Source organism: Vicugna pacos, chromosome 7 (genome assembly GCF_048564905.1).
Source record: "Vicugna pacos chromosome 7, VicPac4, whole genome shotgun sequence".
NCBI classification, from domain to species: domain Eukaryota; kingdom Metazoa; phylum Chordata; class Mammalia; order Artiodactyla; family Camelidae; genus Vicugna; species Vicugna pacos.
In genome coordinates, this window is record NC_132993.1 from 83,781,304 (window position 1) to 83,802,665 (window position 21,362).

A 21,362-nucleotide genomic window follows, 5' to 3' on the forward strand; every position below is an offset into this window, starting at 1 on the left:
TGCGCATGCTTGCGCCCTGCTCCTAGTAAACGCAGCACCGCCGAGCGGAGGGTACGCGTGCGCAGATACGTTCGGCCCCTGCTTCTTGCCCTTCGCGGAGAGTTGTGCTAGCCCGCAACAGGGCGTGCGTCCCGCAGCGGCGGGTTTCGCGGGCCTGTGGTGCCTGGACTTCCGGATCTGGAAGAATTGGTACACGCAAGGTGGGAAAGGCGAAGTCCAGGCACCGACAGAACCTTCCCGAGCACCTGGCCGGGCAGGTGCTGGTGTGAGAGCCCTTTTGGGGTGCAGGAGCGTCAGGCGCTCTGGCGCCGCCTGGAGGAGCTGCCCACCCTGGCTGCAGGGGCTGTGACCCCAGGGAGGAGGCTTTTCCTGGATGAGGGGCCAGGCCGGTCGTTGGGAAACATTATGAGCCAGTGAGGGTTCCAACAGGCTTAGGTGTTTCTGATTTTGAGTTTGTCAGGTTTGTTGCATTTGATGACGGTGTTGGACTGGTTGTTTTCTGACACTCCCCTGCTAGGGGTACTCACTGAAGTATCCACAGATGAAGTCACCCAGGGTGTGCTAACAGGGGAGAGGGTATTGGAGGTTGGGCTCCATGTTGTTAATGAACTCAGGTTCCACTGCGTTGCTCAAAACCCAGTGATTGAGAGGCCAGTGTCAATAGAACAGAAAAGCGCTTTAATCAGAAAAGCCAGTAGTCTGCAGAGAAGGTGGGCTCAGGTCCAGAGACCAACTCCCAAGATTCTCCTCAGCCACAGGTTTTAAAGAGAAGGGGGTAGTGGGCAACAATCTCTGAGTCATCAAGGCAGGAGGCTGGGTTCTGCATCACTCTCCATTGCGTACAGACTGGCTGACTCTTTTCAGATGTTATCTTGACCACATGATCTGCCTACAGGATTGCTAAGAGGCTGCTGAGGGTAGAAAGCTAGTCATTCTGTAACTACTTAATTTTTCATTCTTTTTTTAATCAAGGAAAAGAACAGGTTAGGCTAGACATGGTGTGCATTCAGGAGAGCGTTAAGTCAGGAGTTATGTTAAATTGCTTAGTGATAGCATTCCTATAATTAGGTTCTTTCGAGGTTAGAGGGGAACAGAAATGGGCAAACAGGAAAGGGGCAAAAGAGCTGCTTTCAAAGTGAGAGGTGTGGGAGGAGGGACCATGCGAGACACCCTCCAGTTGTCACTAGACTCCGCTCCAAAAGGGCGAGACTTGGCGGCGCCTCGGTGTGTATACTCCAGCCCTCATTGTTCTCTCTCAACTTGTCAGACTGCTCACTGTTCCCTGGGTGAAGATTTGGGACGTGCAGTCTCTTGGGCTGCAGGTCTTCTCAACCTGCAGTGATTTGGGTCTCAAGAGTGCAGAGAGATGTGGAACGGAACGAAACCTGCCCTCGTGGCTCCAGCGGGCCTGTGACAAGTGCAAGCGGGGGCCCAGTTCTTGCTCTGCTAAACACAAAGAAACCCGTTGATGACAGTGTTGGACTGGTTGTTTTCTGACACTCCCCTGCTAGGGGTACTCACTGAAGTATCCACAGATGAAGTCACCCAGGGTGTGCTAACAGGGGAGAGGTATTGGAGGTTGGGCTCCAGGGCACCGTTATCTTAGCACGCTTCGTGCTGTGTATGCTGCTATTTATCCTGTAAGAAGTGGGGTTGAACCAAGGCATCCTTGTGGCATTAAAAAGAGTTTTGCAAGGCGAGCCTCCCTGAGCAGCAGCAATTCTATGGTGAGGACCAAAAGCCTCTTTTAAGATCTCTTTTTAAAAAGCTGGAAACTTGGGTTGTGGTGTGAAATTTGATATTTAAATATTAGCGTTTGGCTCAACTTTTCTCGAATGGAATGAACAACAAGGCACAATCTGGCCACGTTCAACAGTCAGTCATGTGGATAGCTTGTGATCTCATCCAAATCCAGTGGGGGACAGTCTTCTGTTCAAGTGACTGTTTTGCGGTTGCCAGTTCCTCCCTTCTCCAGGGTTCTCTGCATCCTTCTCCTCCCTCCTTTTTTTTCAGCAAACTGGTGCAACATGAGACTGAAGATCTGGGCTAAGAAAATTGAGGAAAAGTATGAGGAGGGCCATGAGACATGTTTACATCTCCTAGTTACAGCACCCCTTTTTTTGGAACAGAAGAAGGTGAAAACCGAACCAGAAAGTTTCTTACTGGGCATGGAACTAGAACAAAGAAAAGTTGAAACTTTGTTTTTAATTTTTTATGAAGAGAATTTCCAAACACACATAAAAGTAGAATAGTTAAAATGAATGTTCATATACTTATCAACGAGCTTCAACAACAATCCGTATTTTGCCTTCCTTAATTTCATTTATCACTGCATTTTTTTTTCCTTAAGTATGTTAAAGACACCCTGGACATCGTATCATTTCACCTACAAATAATTCAGTGTGTCTCTAACAGATAAGGACTGTTAAAAATACCATTATCACACCCAACACAATGAAAAATAATTATTTAATAATATTAATACTTAGTATATGTCCAATTCCCCTCTACCCCATCTCAAGAAAACCTTAAATTGTTTAATCAGGTCAAAACAAGGTCTCCTTACTGCATTCATTGATATATCTCCTAAACCTCTTTTGATATATAGTAGCCCCCCCTTTTCCAAAAGGATACATTCCAAGACCCTCAATGAATGCCTGAAACCTCAGATAGTACCAAACTCTATATATACTATGTTTTTTCTATAAATACATATAATAAAGTTTAACTTTTAAATTAAGCACAGTGAGAAATTAACAATAATAAAATAGAACAATTATAACAATACACTGTAATAAGAGTTATGTGAATATGGTCCCTCAAAATATCTTGTACAAATTTAATGCCTTTTCCATTTTAACTAAGCACAGTGTGGCCATAACTTTTGCAGTTTCGAGGTTCAACAGCAAAGCCAGCATGAATTTCTTTTTCCTTCTTTGCAATTTCACAGATAGAAGATTCGTCCTTAAAGTAGATCTTAGTAACGCCAGCATATGATTTTTGTCTATTCTCATTAAGACCTTTCACCTTTTCACTTGGTGGAAGCACTTCGTGGCTTCTCCTTGGCGTATCTGAATTGCCAGCATCTCTACTCTTGCACTTTGGGGGCCATTATTAAGTAAAATAAAGGTTACTTGAACACAAAGCACTGTGATACAGGGACAGCCAATCTGATAACCAAGAGGGCTAATAAATGAGTTAACGGGTGGGATCCGTTGGACAAAGATGATTCAGATCCCGGGCAGAACAGAGCAAGATTTCGTCACGCTACTCAGGATGGTGAGCAATTTAAAACTTATGAATTGTTTATATCTGGAATTTTCCATTTAATCTTTTCAGACTGCAGTTAACTGTGGGAAAACAAATCCATCGATAAGGGGGACTACTGTATTAACCATTCCCCTTCCCTTCTCCCATTTTTTTGGTTTTAAATTGAAGTGCAGTCAGTTACAATGTGTCAATTTCTGGTGTACAGCACAATGTCCCAGTCATGCATATACATACATATATTCATCTTCATATTCTTTTTCATTAAAGGTTATTACAAGATATTGAATATAGTTCCCTGTGCTATACAGAAATTTTTTTAAATCTATTTTTATATATAGTGGCTAACACTTGCAAATCTCAAGCTCCCAAATTTATCCCTTCCCACCCCCTTTCCCCCAGTAACCATAAGACTGTTTACTGTGTCTGCGAGCCTGTCCCCTTCCCCTTTTGTTGTTAATGATGATGATGATGATGATGATGATGATGATGATGATGATGGCGCCATTTACTTATTGAAGCAACTGGAGCATTTGACCAAAAGATTTTTCCACATTTTGGATTTGGTTGATTGTTATTTCATGTGTCATTTAACATGTTTCTCTGTCCTTGGAATGACTACCCTTCAAACGGAGTTAAATCCAGAGCCAGGAAGGATTTACAGTGAAAACAAAATGTGTTTTAATCCATTAAAATCATTACCCTTTTTTGCTCAAGTTGTCTCAGAAAACATTGTCTCTCTATGCCTTTTTCACACAATCCCAGTGGTCTTTAGGGGCTTCCTTGCTTTCCATTTTGTACATTTCCTGGCCTAGACACAAAATCAGTCATTTATCCAAGGAATCCTAATTCACTTTAGCAAGAAATGGTATTTGTATTTCTAATTTTTTTTCTAATTTATGTTTTTCTTAAGGAGAACCCTGAAAGTTGGCCTAATCGATGGGTAATCTTAAAGAGACTGCATTCCCCACAGGAAGAAGCTTGCCTCAGGTAATCTAGTCCCCAGGCCCAAAATCTTTTCCCCTCAAAGGTTAAGGCAGCTGGAGCGTGTGTGGGGGGATTTCTGCCAACATTTACCTAGGCCAGCTGCCCTTTCATTCATTCATTCATTCAACCAGTATCTGCTGAGCTGCCATTTATGCCAGACACTGTTCTAAACCCTGGGAGCACAATGGTGAAAAAAAACAGACAAAAATACTTGTCCTTGTGGATTTATTTTGATCATTGTCTGTCAGTAAAGAAGATAAATTATAAGTAAAGATATAGCAAGTCAGATGGAGATAAGTATCAAGGAGAAAAAGAAAGTATACTGGGTTGAATTGTGGTCCCCCCAAAAGACACCTCAATGTTTGAGTCTCTGGAAGCTTTGAATGTGACCTTACTTGGAGAAAGGGTCTTTGCAAATGTACTTAAGGATCTTGATGAGATAATCCTGAATTATCTATGTGGGCCCTAAATCCAATGACAGGTGTCATTGATAAGAGACACAAAGGATACCTCATACCCATTAGGATGGCTACTATTTAAAAAAAAAAAAAAAGACAAGAAAATAACAAGTGGAATCTTTATGAACTGTTGGTGGAAATGTAAAATGGTGCAATCACTGTGGAAAATAGCATGGAGTTTCCTCAAAAAATTAAAAATAGAATTGCTGTATGTTCCAGCAATCCCACTTCTGGGTAGATCTCTAAAAGAACTGAAAGTAGGCTCTTGAAAAGATATCTGCACATTCTTACTCATAGCATTATTCACAATAGCCAAGAGGTAGAAGCAACCTAAATGTCCATCGGTGGATAAATAGACAAAGGATAAACAAAATGTGATAGACATGTACTATGGAATATTACTCAGCCTTCAAAAGGAAATTCTGCAATATCCTACAACATAGTTGAACCTTGAGGACATTATGCTAAATGAAATAAGCCTGTCACAAAGGACACATACTATATGACTCCATTTATATCATGTATCTAGAGTAGTGAAACTCAGAGAAAGAGAAAGTAGAATGGTGGTTACAAGGGGCTGGGGATGGGGGAAAAGAGTTTCAGATCTGTACCATGGAAAAGTTCTGGAGATCTGTAATGTACTTTATGCCACTCAACTGTACACTTAAAAAAAGAGACAGGGATAGCCACACAGAGAAAAGGAGGTGGCCATGATCACAGAGGCAGGCACTGAAGCAATGTAGCCACAAGCCAAGGAATGCCTGGAGCCACCAGAAACTGGAAGAGACAAGCAATGAAATCTCTCTTGGAGCCTCTGGAGGGAACACGGCCCAGCCGACACCTTGATTTCAGAATTCTGCACTCTCTAATTGTGATACAATACGTTTCTCTTACTTTCATCCACCACGTTTGTGGTAATTGGTTCTGGCAGCCGGAGGAAACTAATATAGGGCGTGCCTTGGTCAGATGTGGGATGGGGTACAATAGAGTGGCCAAGGAAGGCTCACCAAGAAGGTATCAAGTGAGAGAGGCCCTTAAAGGGCAGGTCACATGGCATACCCGAGGAAACAGTGAGAGCCCCAAGGCTGATGTGTGGTGAGTTGAGGAAGGGCAAAGAGGCCAGCGTGGCAGAAGAAGAGACGGAGGGGGACAGTAGGAGGAAATGAGGTCATAGATGGGAGTGGGAGGATTTGGTAGGGCTTTTAGAGCATTTTAAGGACTTCCGCAAATAAATGAGAACCCCTTAGGGGATTTTTGAGTGACAAATGACTTAATCGGACTTAGACTTTTAAAGGATTCTGTTCAGGCAAAAGATAATCATTGTAAAACATAAGGGTAATCAACGGGTAAAAAATATTTTTGTAAGGTTTAATTTAAATCAGGTCTTTCGTACATCTTGCAGTTTACAGAAAATTCAGAAGTTTGAAGCCATCGTCAGGAAATAATAAGGCAAATCCAGAATGTGAAACAATTGGCTTCAATCTTTCAAAAACTAAAGTCAAGAAAAGGAAAAAAAAAATGTGGGCGAAATGGGGGATTTTAAGAAACTAAAGATGCGTAATACCAAATAAGACATGTGAACCCTGACTGGACCCAGTGCCAGCAATCCCTCCCATCCCCGTATCCACATGCTGCTCTTCCCACTCGGGGTGGAATCCATTTCCCCTCCACTGGAATCTCATTCTGGACCTGTGACTTGCGCTGACCAATTCAACGCAGTGGAAGAAAACTGTATGGCTCTGGCGCCTGGGGCTTAAGAGGCCTGATGGCTTCCATTTTCACTCTCTTGGAACCCAGCTGATACAAGGTCCAGCCCAGCAGACTGAGCCATGAGTTAACAGGATGAAGCCATTTTGGATCCTTCAGTCCCAGAGGAACTGCCCTAGTCAATACCAACATGGAACAAAGATGAGCTACCCCCACCAAAACCATTCTATGCAATTATGTAACTGGAAAAAAAAATTATGACATGCTTTATGAGCTGATACAGAAAGATTTCCGGGATATACTGCTATGTTAAAAAAAGCAAGATGCAGAAGAGAGTACATAGTAAGCTATCTTTGGAATTTGTATTTACATGAAAAATGCTGGAAGAATATATAAGATTATAAGTGGTTACTTATAGGTAGCATGAATATTCAGCCAATATACACCAGTTTGGTTGTGCTGGTTAAAATACAAAAATACTTCTGTCCTAGTTGGTAAATGGTCCCTCTCCAAGCCCCTGAATTCCCTCCACCTCTGTTCTCACCCTGGAATATGTGATTGCTCCATGATTCAACAAATAAAGAGTTACCCCTTGCAGGGAAGGGGTCAGCAGACTAGCAGATAATGAGGCAGATGTTAACAGGGGTGCAAAAGAGACTTTGCAAACTAGATCTATCAATATCTTTGATTTCTGAACCATGAGAATATGTTACCTATTTAATAAAATACATTTTGAAAACAAAAGCAGTGCTACCGCCATTCTTGACCTGGTTTTTAAAAAAAATTTGTGGGACGGAGGTAATTGGGTTTATTTATTTGTTTATTTTAATGGAGGTACTGCGAGTGAACCCAGGACCTCATGCGCTAAGCTATACCCTCCTCAACCCCACCACCATTCTTTATCATAGCACCTTGTTTTATGGATTTCAAATCATCAGTTGTATCTTTTTGGTTTAGCCTAAAATGTCAGCACCGTGACAGTACAGATCCTGCCTGTCTGTTGTGTTCATTTCTGTATCCCCAGCACCCAGAACCAAACTGGCATAAATATTTGTTAAATGAATGAGGAATGTATATGTCGATGAAAAAGCATACAAGCAAAAGCCATCGGGTGCAGTGAAGGTAGTCCTCAGAGGGAAATTTATAGTTGTAAAAGTCTGCATTAAAAAGAAAGAAAGATCAAATCAATAACCTAAATTGACCCTTTGAGGAACTAAAAAAAGGAAAAAAGAGAGAGAGCAAACTATACCCAAAGGTAGCAGAAGGAAGGAAATACAGATTAAAGTGGAGAGAAATAAAACAGAGCACAGAAAAACAGTAGAGTCAATGGAAATTAAAAGTTGATTATTTGAAAAGATCGACAAAATTAAGAAAACTTTAGCTAGACTGACAAAAAAAAGAAGACATAAATCACTAAAAATCAGATATTAGAGACATTACTACTAACCTAACAGAAATAAAAAGAAGAGAATACTCTGAGCAGTTGCACACCAACAAATGAGAAAAATTAAATGAAATGGACAAATTTCTAGAAACACACAAATTACCTAAAGTGACACAATAAGGAAGAGTCCAAGAATGGACTTACCTGGTGAATTCTACCAAACATTTAAAGAAGAATGAACAGCATTCCTACTTAAACTCTTCCAACACATTGAAGGGAAGGGAACACTTCTAACTCATTCTATGAGGCCAGCATTATACTGATACTAAAGCCAGGCAAAGATATCACAAGAAAAGAAAATCAGTCCAACATCCCTTATTAAAACTGAGGCAAAAATCCTCAACTAAATACTAGCAAACCAAATCCAAAAGCATATTAAGACGATTATACATCATGATCAAATGGGATTTATCCCATTAATGCAAGCGTGGGTCAACACAAGAAAATCAATCAATGTAATATATCATATTGATAGAATGAAGGGGAAAACACATGATTACCTCAGTTGATGCAGAAAAGGCACCGAGCAAAATCCAACACTGTTTCATCACCAAAAAAACACTCAAAACTAGGAACAGAGTTCTCCCAGCTCCTTCGACGTGCATCTCTTCTTGGGCGGATCCTTGGCTTTTCTCACAGCATGGCCCTCAAACACCAGCCTGCATTTCTGCCTCAAGCCAAGAAACCGAAGAAACCAAGACTGACTCCTTCCCCTAGACACAAGGGAACAGTGGCCTCTCCAAACTTGCCGAAGGAAGTGTGTGCTCCTTGACTTCATCTTGAGAAGTGCTGTGGGACAGGTCAGGATGAGGAGGATAGTCCTAAGGGCTGAAATGGTGGGAAGGGAGCCTTGAAGCCCAATGCCTAATCAGAAAGCATCACAAGGCTCTCTGAAGCCCCTGCAGATACGTGGGAAACATGGGTAGATCCAGCAATTGGAAGATGCTCTGGGTCACTGTTTCCAACCAGTAAGCAGGCTTTTTGTGTGAAAGAAGAAGCCCTTACTTAGCACAGTGTTTTTCAGACAGTTTTGTCCCATTTGTGGGTCATGAAATCATTTCAGTGGAGAGTGACTTGTATTTAAAGAAAATAAAATAGAAGATTAAGAGTCCCTCCACCAAAAAAAAAAAACAAAACCTAGAAATAGAAAGGAACTTCCTCAACATGATAAAGGACATCTGTGAAAATCTCACATCATACGTAATGATGAAAGACTGAGAGCTCTTTTATTCCTAAGATCAGGAATAAGATAAGGATGTCTACTTTCACCATGGCTATTCAAGATTGTACTGGATATTCTAGAAAAAGGAACAGAAAGCATCTAAACTGGAAAGGAAGAAACACTATCTCTATTTACAGATGACACAGTCCTAGATATGGAAAAAATCCCAAAGAATCCAAAAGAAAGCTACTGGAGCTAATAAATGAATTCAGTGAAGTTCCAGGGCACAATATCAATACACACAAATCAATACACCAGTAATGAACAATCAGTAAAAGAAATGAAGAGAGCAATTCTACTTACAAATTCATCCAAAAAATTAAGAATAATTTAATCAACGTAAAAGACTTGTACACTGAAAACTGAAAACATTGCTGAAAGAAATTAAAGAAGACACAAATAAATAGAAAGACATCCCATGTTCATGGACTGGAAGACTTGCTATTGCTAAGATGTTGTTACCGAACTGAACTAGGTTTGTTTGCTCAATACACAGCAAGGCAAACGCTGAGACCTGGAGGTTTGCAGCAGAATAAGGGTTTATTCACAAGACAGCCAAGTGAGGAGATGGGGGAATAAATCTCAAATCCACCTCTCTGAAGGTGAGGGGCTCAAGATACTTATGGGATAAAGTTGAGGCATGGAGAGCACAGAGAAAGGTAGTTGGAAATGAGAAGAAAGTGGGACAAATCATTTTTCTGCAGAAGTACAACTAAGCTTCTTCATGGGACACATGTGCAAAAAATGGTACTGTTAGCATGTTCTGAGGGTGGAATTTTTGGCCCTCTGATGTCAAAAAGTCATTAAATATATACTCACTTGGTGGCCTTGGCCAGTCTTAACTGGCTCGAGCTCAAACTGAACATAGCTGACTCCAAGTTCCTGAAAAACAATTTGGACAAACATCTTATTATTTAGACTATGTGATGCTTGGAGGACATGCAGTTGTTTTTTTCTTTTTGTAGCAACAATTAAAGCAAGCTTGGTCAGTGAAGGCAGGTTACAAGTTTAATGGATCTAACTGATAGTTACCCTTAGCTTCAATGTCAATATTACCCAAAGAGATTAAATACAATCCCTATCAAAATTCCAACAGCCATTTTTGCAGGAGTGGAAAAGTCAATCCTTAAATTTATATGGAGCTGCAAGGGGTCTTGAATAGCCAAAACAATCTTGAAAAAGAACAAAGTTGGAGAAATCACACTTCTAGATTTTAAAACTTACCACAAAGTTAGAGTAATCAAAACAGGGTGGTACTGGCATAAAGATAGCATATAGACCAATGGAATAGAATTGAGAATACAGAAATAACCCCAATGTATCTGGCCCACTGATTTTCAAAAAGAGTGTTAAATCCATTCAGTGGGGAAAGAATCATTTCTTCAACAGATAGTACAGGGACAACTGGTGTTCCACATGCAAAAAAAATGAAGTTGGACTCCAACTGCACATCATATACAAAAATGGACTCAAAATCGATAAACAACCTACATATAAAAGCTAAAACCATAAAACTCTTAGAAACATAAAGGTAAATCTTCATGAGCTTAGATTTAGCAATGGATTCTTGGCTATGACAGACAGCAACACACTAAGCAACAATAACAACAAACATGGATAAAATGGACTTCAAAATTTTAAACTTTTGTTCATTAAAGAACATTATAAAGAAAGTGAAAAAAAATCCTATGGAATGGGAGAAAATATCTGCAAATCATATATCTGATAAAGGATTAATATAGAAAGAACTCCTCCAACTCAACAGTGAGACAAAAAAAAAAAAACCTAATTCAAAAAAGGGCAAAGGGCTTGAATAGACTTTTTTCCAAAGATATACAAATGGCCAATAAGCACATGAAAATATGCTTGACATCATTAGTCATTAGGGAAATGCAAATCAAGACAACGAGATCACGTCACACACACTAAGATGATGATAATAAAATTTTAAAAAGAAAAGAAGTACTGAAGAGGATGTGGAGAAATTGAAACACTTGGGCATTGCTGGCAGGAATGTAAAATGGTGTGGCCACAGTAGAAAACAGTTTAGCACTTCCTCAGAAAGCTAGACATAGAATTACCGTATGACCCACCACTTCCACTCCTAGGAAATACACAAATTGTAAACTACTACTCAACAGATACTTGTAAGCCAATGGTCACTATAGTGAAACCAAGCAGGACCCTGTGGGACCTTCCTAGGGACAAATCCCAGTGTCCCCTGCCTCTTATCTGTAAAAAAAAAAAAAAAAAAAAACTTTAGCCTCCTAGGCCTTCCTCAGGTTCCAAAGAGCAAATGTAATCAAACAAGTGAGAAAATGCTGAAACAAAGGAAAACAATCAAGCAAGACAAAATAATAATAGTTTAGTCATAAAACAAAGTTAAGGACCTTTAGTTCCTCCTCAAGGGCTATAGATAATATTCTGAACAACATCCTTGAGTTGTTTTATAGACAGTAAAACCTCCACTAGGTGGAAGAAGTTAACTGCATGCTGACCACAAGCACATAGACCCTAGAGTAGTTGGAAGGAGAAGGCTGATGTTGTTGATTCCCGAAATACCACCCAGTTGCCTCACCACCAACCAATCAGAAGAATGTCCACAAGGTGATCAGGCACCCTGCAACCCTCACCCCTAATGTTGCCTTTAAAAACCCTTCCCTGAAAGCCATGGGGAGTTCCAGTCTTTTGAGCATGAGCTGCCCATTCTCCTTGCTTGACCTTGCAATAAATGCTGTACTTTCTTTCACCACAATCCGGTGTCAGTGGATTGATTTTGCTGTGTGTTGGGCGAGTGGACCCAAGTTTGGTTTGGTAACAGTAGCACTAGTTACAAAAGCTAAAAGCAGGAAACAACTTAACATCCTAAATGAATAGGCAAGATGCAGTACATCCATACCAAACATTCAGCCACGAAAAGGAAGGAAATTCTGACACATGCTACAACATGTATGAACTTTGAAAACATTATGCTAAGTGAAATAAGTGAGGCATAAAAGGACAGATAAATACTGTATGGTTTCACTTATATGAGGTAGCTAGAATAATCAAACTTACAGAGGCAAAGTATAATAGAGGTTACTAAGGGAGAAGGAAGAGAGGAGGGAAATGGGACGGCTAGAGTTTTTGTTTGGACTGGTAAGATAGTGGTTATGGTTACACAACATTGTGAATGTGATTAATGCCACAAAATTGTCCTTTAAAATGGTGAAAATGACCACTTTTTTCTTATATACTTTTTACCACAATAAAAAAAAAAGAAAGAAAAAAATACTGTTTGTGCCTTGGTTCCTTCATTTCTTAGCCGTCTCCAGATCCTTATCCCACATTATCAGCCCAACTTTGTTCTTAAAAACACTTATATTTCCTACTTAAAAAACAACAAAGAAAAAAAAAGCCTCCTACTTTGCCTTTTTCTAAACTTTAGAAATTTAGAAATTGCTCTAAGTCTGAATCACAGCTGTGAACAGGTGGCAAAATCCTCAGTCTGAATTTCAGGCCCAGATTCAGACACTTGTGTCCTCTTTGGAACTTTCATGATCAGATCTCTGTGATCAGATTGCTGCCCTTTGTCACCCCAGTATCCTCTGCTATGCCACCTGACACAGCCCTTGTCTCCAAGTTCTTGGCAAAAAACACACAGAAGACAGTGTGGAACAGCGTTTCCCTGATGTCAGTCTTCTGGATGCTACCTTTCCATACTAATACCTGGTTAATGTAGTCTTTAAATGGACAATGTTACTACAAAAGAAAATTTTTTCATTACTGTAAGTCGGAAAACCAGTATCACTTGCCATAAATATCAAAGATGAACTGTCAAAAATCGGAAAGACAAAGCAGTTTACGATTTATCTATATTATTGCTCACCAGGTTTTGAGCCTAAGGTTTGATCTCTATCAAAAAGGGAAAGAAGAAAAAGAGGAGTTAAGGACACATCAGCATGAAATGAAGCTTTCTCCTTGCTGTAGTGAAGATTAAAGAACTGCAAGGCCTTTCTCAGGATATGATTGACTACAGTTTACCGTATTTCATCAGTTCTGAGGTGGGTTTGTTTTTGTTTTTTTTTTTCACATTTTGAAATACGGCTGCATCTTACGATCGAGACTAGTAACTGCGCTCTTAGCAGTAAGTAAAATGACGTCTTAAAGCAGATGACCACCTGCATTTGAAGAAATGGCACGATACACTGTCCATGCACCAAGTGAAGGACCCTGTGTTCCACAGCGATCTTCTCCACTTTGGGAAACCCTTGTTGTCAGCCAGGACCTCCAGGTTCTCACTCTGCCCGCCCAATGCCGGCGGCGTTCCAAGCACGCACTGCTGACCAAGGTTCCTTTGTCTGTGGGCACAGACCAGGTCAACTCAGCAATCCACCAGCGGGGTCCTGACAGCGCACTGCAGGAGACACTAGTAGGTAATGCGCAGCACCCTTTTCAAACCCTGCAGGAAAGCAGGTCTGGACGCGCCAAGGTAAATCGCTCCGCCGCAGCCTAGAGGCCGCCAACTCTGTCCGAAGGGCGCGCCAAGGGCGACGCTGGCGCGACTCTGTGACGTCATGCTCTCCGCTCACGAGGCTGGGGCGGTCCCTCTCCTCCCAGGGCGGGGCGGCGTGCTGACGCCACACGCCGGGGCGGGGCCGAGAGTTTGGTGCCCCGGAGTGGGGTGTCGGCGCCTCATTCGGGTGGAGCTGAGCCGGAGACAGGTAGGCGCGAGCTGCCGCCGGGCCTGGCCGGGTTTAGGAGGCTCTAAGCCGATCGGGCAGGAGGCGGGGGTCGCGGCAGGGGGCAAGGCTGCCGCGCCCTCGTTGTCGCCAGCGCCGTGGTGACAGGGAGTGAAGCTGGATGGAGCAGGGCTGACGGGGGGAGGTGGGTGGGACGGGGTCTGACAGACGGGCGTGGCAGCCAATGGTGCGGCCAGCGCCGCCTGGCGGGCGGAGATTGGCGGCTGCGGACGCGCGCGGAGGTCGCGCGGGTTGCGGAGGGGCGCACCATTGGCTGTAGCGGGCGCGGGGCGGGCCGCGCGGCGGATGTGAGGGAACGGGCGCCGCCACTGGGGTGACCCCCAAGGTCGAGGAGGTATCACGTGGGAGTCGCCAGGCGGTGTCCTCTGCTTGCCCGGACGGATGGAAGGGTGGCGTGCCCCCTGGCAAAGTGGCTGAGGGTTGTGTGCAGCGCTCCCTTCCCAGAGCACGGACAACGCGGGTCGGCTTCTGTCCGGGCTGTCCCTATGCTCCTGGGGTGAACCCTTGAGGAAAGGATTACTCGCCTGTCTTCAGTACCCCGTCGTATTAACCTCCCCTGTGTTCCTTAGGTTGACGTCCTTGAGGGGCAGATTACCCCGCAGTACCACACCGTACTCAGTACTCAGAACCCCACCTTATCCTCCTCCCTGCACTCTTGGGGTGAGCCCTTGCTGAGCAGATTACACCGCAGTACCCACTGTACTCAGCACCCCACCATACCCATTTTCTCTGTGCTCCTTGGGGTGACGCCCTTGGTGGGTGGATTACGCTGCAGCACCCTACCGTACTCAGTACCCAAAGACTCAGTATCCCTCTGTACTCAGTACCTACCGTACCCATCCTCTCTGCACTTTTTGAGGTGACACCCTTGATGAGTAGATTACATGTCAGTAACCTATTGTACTCAGTATTCCACCATACTCCTTCCAGGAGTTTGACAGCCCAGGTTGAGAATGAAGTGCATTTCCTCGAGGAACACCTTTTGCCTTTAACAAAGCTACCTGACGTAAGTGTAAGTTGTGTAGAAAAACTGATGGCGAGACTGAGTAAAGAAGAACCTGCTGTCTGCCCTTCTCCCAGATGACTCACACCTGAGATGTGAGCTCTGTCTTCGGGTTTCTCTGTCTTGTTCTGTAGTCCTGTGCTTGGAAGCAGGGACTCGAGGCCCACTTCCATATACACTGCTCTGAGCAGCTTTAGGAAGAGTGGCCTGGGATGAAGCCTTGTTTGTACTGTGGCAAGAGATGCAACAGTCAAACCACAGGTTGTGTGTGTGTGTGTGTGTGTTTAAGATCTGCACTGTGTGATAATATGTAATACTGTTCTAGCTTTGCATGTTAGCTAAGGACTAGATCTTGGAAAATCGGAGAAAGATCAGAGTACCCTGATTATTTTTTTGAGAGCACTTACATTTCGAGTACTTTTTTCCCTTACCAGCTTTATTGAGATACAATTAATGTATCATACAATTCACTCTTTTAAAGTATACAGTTCAGTGGTTTGTAGCATATTCACAGTATGCAACCATCACCAAAATTCAGTTAGTTTTTAAAACTTATTTTAATTTCAGAAATATATAAATTTTGTTGATTTTATTTAAGTTTGAATGCAGTTTATTAAATACCAAATATTTACTGTTTATTATATGTATATCTTACATATATGTATATGTATATCAGATCTGCTTTTAATCGATCTCCTTACTGCCCACTTGAAAAAAGTACTGTGCCATCTCCTTTCAAATTTTTAGCTGGTTTTATTTTGGGATAATTGTACAGTTATTGAGAAATTTATTTTGAGAATTGTATAGTTTTGAGAAATTGTACATTCACATCTATTATGTGCAGTTGTAACAAATGGTACAAAGAGATCCCAGTGTTCCTTTACCCAGTTTCCTCAAATGATAACATTTTGCATAAACCGAAGTACTACATCACAAGCAGATATCGACATTGATAACAGTCAAGATACAGAACATTTCCATCACCTCAAGGGTCCCTCCTGTTGCCTTTTGTGGCCACACTCACTTCCATCCAACTCCTCACTCCTGGCAACTGCTAATCTGTTTTCCATTTCTATGATTTTCAGATATCAAGAATGATGCATAAGAAGAATCATACAGTATATAACCTTTTGGGATTGGCTTTTTTCACTAAGCGTAATTCTCTGAAAATACAGGCAGGTTGTTGCCTGTATCAGTAGTTTGTTTCTTTTTTATGCCTCCAGGCTATGAATGTACTACAGTTGATTTAACCCTTTACCCATGGAAGGACATCTGGGTTATTTCCGTTCTTTGGCTATTAAGATGTTATAAACATTTATATACAGGTTCTGATGTGAACATAAGTTTTCATTTCTCTAGGGTAAATGCCCCAGAGTGTAATCACTGGGTCATACGGTGGATACATGTTTAGTTTTTTTCAGAAATAGACAAACTGTTTTACAGAGTGACTGTACCATTTTGCAGTACCACCAATAATGTATTTGTGACCCAGTTTCTCCATATCCTTGCCACCATTTGGTGGTTACTTTTTCTTTTTTTTTAATTTTAGCCATTCTAGTAGATGTGTAGTGATGTCTCGTGGTTTTAATTTGCATTTCCCTGATGGCTAGTGATAATTGAATGTCTTTTCATGTGTTCATTTGCCATCTGTTTATCCTCTTCAGTGAAATGCCTATTCATATCTTTTGGCCATTATGTAATTAGATAGTTTGCTTTTTCTTTTTAAATGTTTTGTTTTGAGAATTTCTTACGCATTCTAGTCCTTTGTTGGATATATGGTTTGCAGATGTTTTCTCCTGTCTGTAGCTTGTCTTTTCATCTTCTTAAAAGGATCTTTTGCAGAGCAAAAGTTTTTAAGTTTGATGAAGTCCAGTTTACGAATTTTGGTTTTTTATGGGTTGTGCTTTTAGTGTCAAGCACTCTTTGCCTAGCTCTAGTTCCTGAAGGTTTTCTCTTGTGTTCTGTTCTAAAAGTTTTATAGTTTTGTGTTGTACATTTCAATCTACAGTCCATTTAGAGTTGATTTCTGTATAAGGTGTGAAGTCTAGCTTAAGTGGTTCTTTTCTTTCCCTTCCTCCCTCCCTCCCTCCCTTTCTTTCTTTTGCCCATGCATATCCAGCCAGCAGCATTTGTTGAAAACACCCGTTCTTCCACCATTGAATAGTTTTGCATTTTGGTCCAAAATCAGTTGCTTGTGCTTGTGTGAATCTGTTTTAGAGTTCTCTGTTCTGTTCCATTGGTCTTTTTGTCCATCTCACCATCAATATCATACACTCTTGATTTCCTGCAGCTATATAATAAATCTTGAAATTAGGTAGACTAACTCTTCCTACTTTATTTTTCTTTTTCAAAATTATTTCAGCTGATTTTGTTCCTTTGTCTTCCCATATAAATTTTAGAATAGTCTTAACCTACCTCTACAAAGTCTTACTGGGATTTTGATAGGAATTGTGTTGAAGTCGTCTATCAATTTGGAGATGACATCTTTACTACCATGAACAAGGTACGTCTCTCCATTTGGTTTTTCATTTCTTTCGTCAGCATTTTTTACTCTTTGGCACACAAGTCCTGCACATGTTTTGTTAGACTTACACTAAGTATTTCTTTTTTTTTTTTTAATTTTGGTTTTCACACGTCCATTGATAATATGTTGCTTTTGTGTATTTATCTTGTATCTTGTGACCCTGTTGAATTCACTCATTAGTTCTATGAGTGTTTTTGTAGATTCCTTGAGATTTGGTGCATAGACAATCATGACATCTGCAAATGGTAGTGTTATTTCTTACTCTCTGATCTATATGCCTTCTAGTTGCTTTTCCTGCCTTATTGCACTGGCTACAACTGTCGGTACTATGTTGAATAGTAGGGATAAGAGTGGACATTCTTGCATTGCTCTCAGTTTTAAAAAGAAGCATTCAGTCTTCACCATTGTGTGTTAGCTGTAGGCTTTTTTTTTTTTTTTTTAGCTGTAAGCTTTTGTGGTTGCGCTATATCAAGTTGAAGTTCCCCCCTCTTCCTAGTTTTCTGAGAGTTTGTATCATGGGTGGATGTTGAATTTTCTCAAGTACTTTATCTGCATCTATTGGTATGATCATGTGATTTTTTTTCTCTCTCTAGCCTGTCAGTATGATAGATTTACATTTTTTAAAATACTGAACTAGCCTTACATCCCTGGAAGAAACCCAATCACATGGTATATAATTGTGTTTACATGTTCCTTAATTCTATGTGCTGTATTTTGTTAAGGTTTTTTTTTTCTTTTCCATATCTGAATTCATGAAGAATATGAGTTTAAAGCTTTTTTTTTTTTTTTAATCTTTGTCTGAGTTTCGTTTCAGGGAAATAGTAGCTTCATAAAACGAACTGGTAAATGTCCTCTCCTTATATTTTTTTCTGGAAGAGATTATGTAGAATTGGAGTTAATTAATCTTTAAACATTTGGTAGGATTCCCCAGTGAAATCATCAGGGCCTGGAAGTTACTTTTCAGGAGCTTTAAAGTTACACATTAAACTTTTTAAATAGTTACTTCAAATTGGGTGAGTTGTAGTTTTGTACTTTTGCTGAGTTTCTCTATATGTTTGCTGATCTCATGTCTAGCTGTTCTATCTCTTGCTGAAAGAAGAGGGTTGAAGTTTTCAGCTATAATTTTAGGTTTGTCTTTTTCTCCTTTCACTTTTATTAACTTGATTCACATATTTTGCAGTTATGTTGTTTGGTGCATACACATTTAGGATTGCTATATATTCTTGGTGGATTGACCTGTTATCATTAATATCCCTCCCTGTATCTGATAATTTTCTTTTCTCTGATGTCTACTTTATCTGATAATGTAGTCCTCCTCCTTTCCTCTGATTAATGTTTGCATGGTATATAATTTTTCATTCTTTCACTTTCAACCTTTCTATATTGTTACATTTGAAGTGAGTTTCTTGTAGACAAGCATATAACTGGATCCTGTTGTTTTATCCATTCTGCCAATTTCTGTCTTCTAATTGATGTATTTAGATCATTTACATTTAATGTATTTATTAATACATTAAGACTTATGTCTTCCACTTTATTATTTTCTCTTGTTTTTTGTTTGTCTGCTTTTTTATTGACTTCTTGTGGGTTACTGGAACACATTTTAAAATTCTCTTTTATTTATATGCAGTGTTTTTGAGTATATCTGTTTGTATAGCTTTTTTTAGTGGTTGTTTAGGTATTACATTATATTTACATAATTTATCATAGTCTGCTGTTATCATTATTTTATCTGTTTGAGTGAAGTGTAGAAACCATATCTCCATTTACATCACTTTACCCTACCCCACTTAAAATTGTCTTAAATATTTCCTCCACATGCACATTATTAGAACCACATGAGATGTTGTAATATTTGCTTCATACATCACACATCATTTAGAAGATTCAAGAGGAAAATAAAATTATATTCACCTATATACTGTCTTTCCATTGTTCTTTCTTTCTTCACAATACTGAAAGATTCCTTCTTTTTCATTTACTTTCTGTTTAGAGGATTTCCTTTAGCCATTTATTTAAGGTAAATCCTCTGGCAGCAAGTTTTTAAAGTTTTTTTTCATCTAAGAATGTCTTTATTCCCTTTTTCTTCCTGAAGAATAGTTTTGCAAGATACAGGGTTCTGGACTGACTGTTATTTTCCTTCAGCAGCTGAAAAATGTGCTGCTTTCTCCTGGCCTCCGTGGTTTCTGGTGAGAAATATGCTATTCAGTTGTTTGTCAAAAGCTTGTGATGTGTCTTGGAGTGGATTTCTTTGGGTTTATTGTTTGGGGTTCTCTCAGCTTCTTGAATCTGTAGGTTTATGTCTTTTGTCAAATTTAGGAAGTTTTCAGCCATTATTTCTTTGAGCACTTTTTCAACCCCTTCCTCTTTCTGTTCCTCCTGAGATTCTGATGACATTTATATTTCAGCATTAGATCTTTTGTTATAATTCCACATGTTCCTGAGGCCCTGTTCTTTTTTTTTTTTGCCCCCAGTCTATTTTCTCTTGTTCAGACTGGGTAATTCCATTTGTGCCATATTCATGTCTTCATGTTCACTGTTTCTTTTGTCCCCGAGTTTAACCCATTGATCAAGTTTTTAAATTTTGGTTATTGTAGTTTTCAGTTCTGAAATTTCTATTTGATTCTTATTTATATCTTATTTCTTTGCTGAGATTTTCTATTTTTCATTTGTTTCAAGCATGTTCATAGTTGCTTGTGGAAGCATTTTGATGATGGCTATTTAAAAATCTTTGCCCGATAATTCTAACATTTGTGTTATCTTGGTGTTGGTGAGCACAACAGAATAGGCTTCCTCTGACACTGCTGGGGTGGGTAGGAGGTTCCGCCTGGAGGGGTGGAGGTATGGGGGTGGAGGCCCCCCACCTTACCTTCTTGGTATCTGTAGGAAGGGATTCCCTGTTACTGCTGTGTGGGTGTAACTTCCCCATTAGACCGTTGTGACTCCACCCTGGCTGGGAATGGAGGGTGCTGCCTTGTTACTGCTGGGTGGAAGTGGAATCCAGGCTCCCTGCTGACCTCCACTAACATTGTTGGGGAGGGGGCGCAGTGTAACCTGGTGGGGATAGAAGCCCCGATCTCATCTTACACTACCAGGTAGAGTCAGGGTGGGCCACAGTGTTTTCTGTGGGGTTGGTTGCAGTAGAGCGGTTATTGTGTATAAATATTCTGTCTTGCTGGGCTGCCCCATTCCTGGTCCTCTGGCCAGAGAGAGCAGCCTTTTGTGGCTGCTTTTTTGGTCTACATTAGTTGGTGTTTCTGGATTGCCAGCTTCTTCAGCACCTATTGTGGGTTACATGACACAAAAAGAAAACTAAGAACTCAGTGCTGTGTCTTTTTGGGCCCCAGTGTCCCTTCCCAGTCTGTCTCCAGGTCTCTACCTCTCAAAGTCACATGTTTTCGTCTCTTGTAAATGTATCATCTCATGTTTTTGCTGCATTTAGTGGGAAACAGATGTCCTGTATATATGTGCTTTTAAAGTTTTTAACAGATTTTGACAGGTGGCCTTGCTGTCCCTAAAAATTTAATAATTTCTACTTTAAGCAGTACCTTTAAAGAGTGCCTGCATACATACACCAGAAACCACGACAGTCAGCGCACCTCTGGTGACAACAGTGCCATTCTGGGGCAAAGACAGGTCAGTCTTCAGACTCATGCACTGAAACTTGTGTGGGGTTCTCACTTCAGAAGTAGAAGGCCCTCCCAGTGATCTGATCAGCTCCCCACTCCAAATTTACTTCTGTTTAGCTTTACCGTGGGAACTTCAGCTTTTTAAGAGATATTGTTAGTGGGTTTTTTTTTTAACTGGTAACTTGTAATTTTTAGTTATAGAAATGCTTTTAAAGGGTACAGAGTTCTTTCATGATGTATTATAACTACAAGAAACATTATGAGGGAGCCGAAGTGATCACACCCTTCACTTTATGGCAAAGGAAACTGGACAGATCAAGTGACATTTTTAAGGCTCATACAGCAAATAATCAGTCTGCCTGACTTGCCCTACAGGCTT

At 40.7% G+C, this 21,362-nt stretch overlaps 1 protein-coding gene and 2 long non-coding RNA genes across 8 annotated transcripts in view; 2 read left to right on the forward strand and 1 right to left on the reverse strand.

Moving 5' to 3' along the window:
- Nucleotides 1-68: 68 nt before the first annotated feature.
- LOC116281351 (uncharacterized) lies at nt 69-13,114 on the forward strand. Of its 2 annotated transcripts, none has more exons than XR_012074612.1 (4): nt 69-200; nt 2,014-2,135; nt 4,181-4,257; nt 12,957-13,114. It is a non-coding gene; the product is annotated as an uncharacterized lncRNA (long non-coding RNA). The 2 variants fall into 2 exon arrangements; XR_012074613.1 differs by lacking the exon at nt 12,957-13,114 and adding an exon at nt 6,115-7,107.
- Nucleotides 1,865-13,895, reverse strand: LOC140697470 (uncharacterized). 2 transcript variants are annotated; one of them, XR_012074611.1, is made up of 3 exons: nt 13,246-13,895; nt 9,905-9,967; nt 1,865-2,046 (listed from the first exon to the last, which is right to left on the reverse strand). It is a non-coding gene; the product is annotated as an uncharacterized lncRNA (long non-coding RNA). The 2 variants fall into 2 exon arrangements; XR_012074610.1 differs by lacking the exon at nt 1,865-2,046 and adding an exon at nt 7,222-7,576.
- OGDH (oxoglutarate dehydrogenase) overlaps nt 13,709-21,362 on the forward strand; it is a 72,907-nt gene continuing 65,253 nt past the window's right edge. For all 4 annotated transcript variants that reach the window (XM_072965279.1, XM_072965281.1, XM_072965278.1 and 1 more), the window contains exon 1: nt 13,709-13,788. The gene's annotated coding sequence lies outside the window, so the exon portion shown is untranslated. The remainder of the gene's footprint in view (nt 13,789-21,362) is intronic.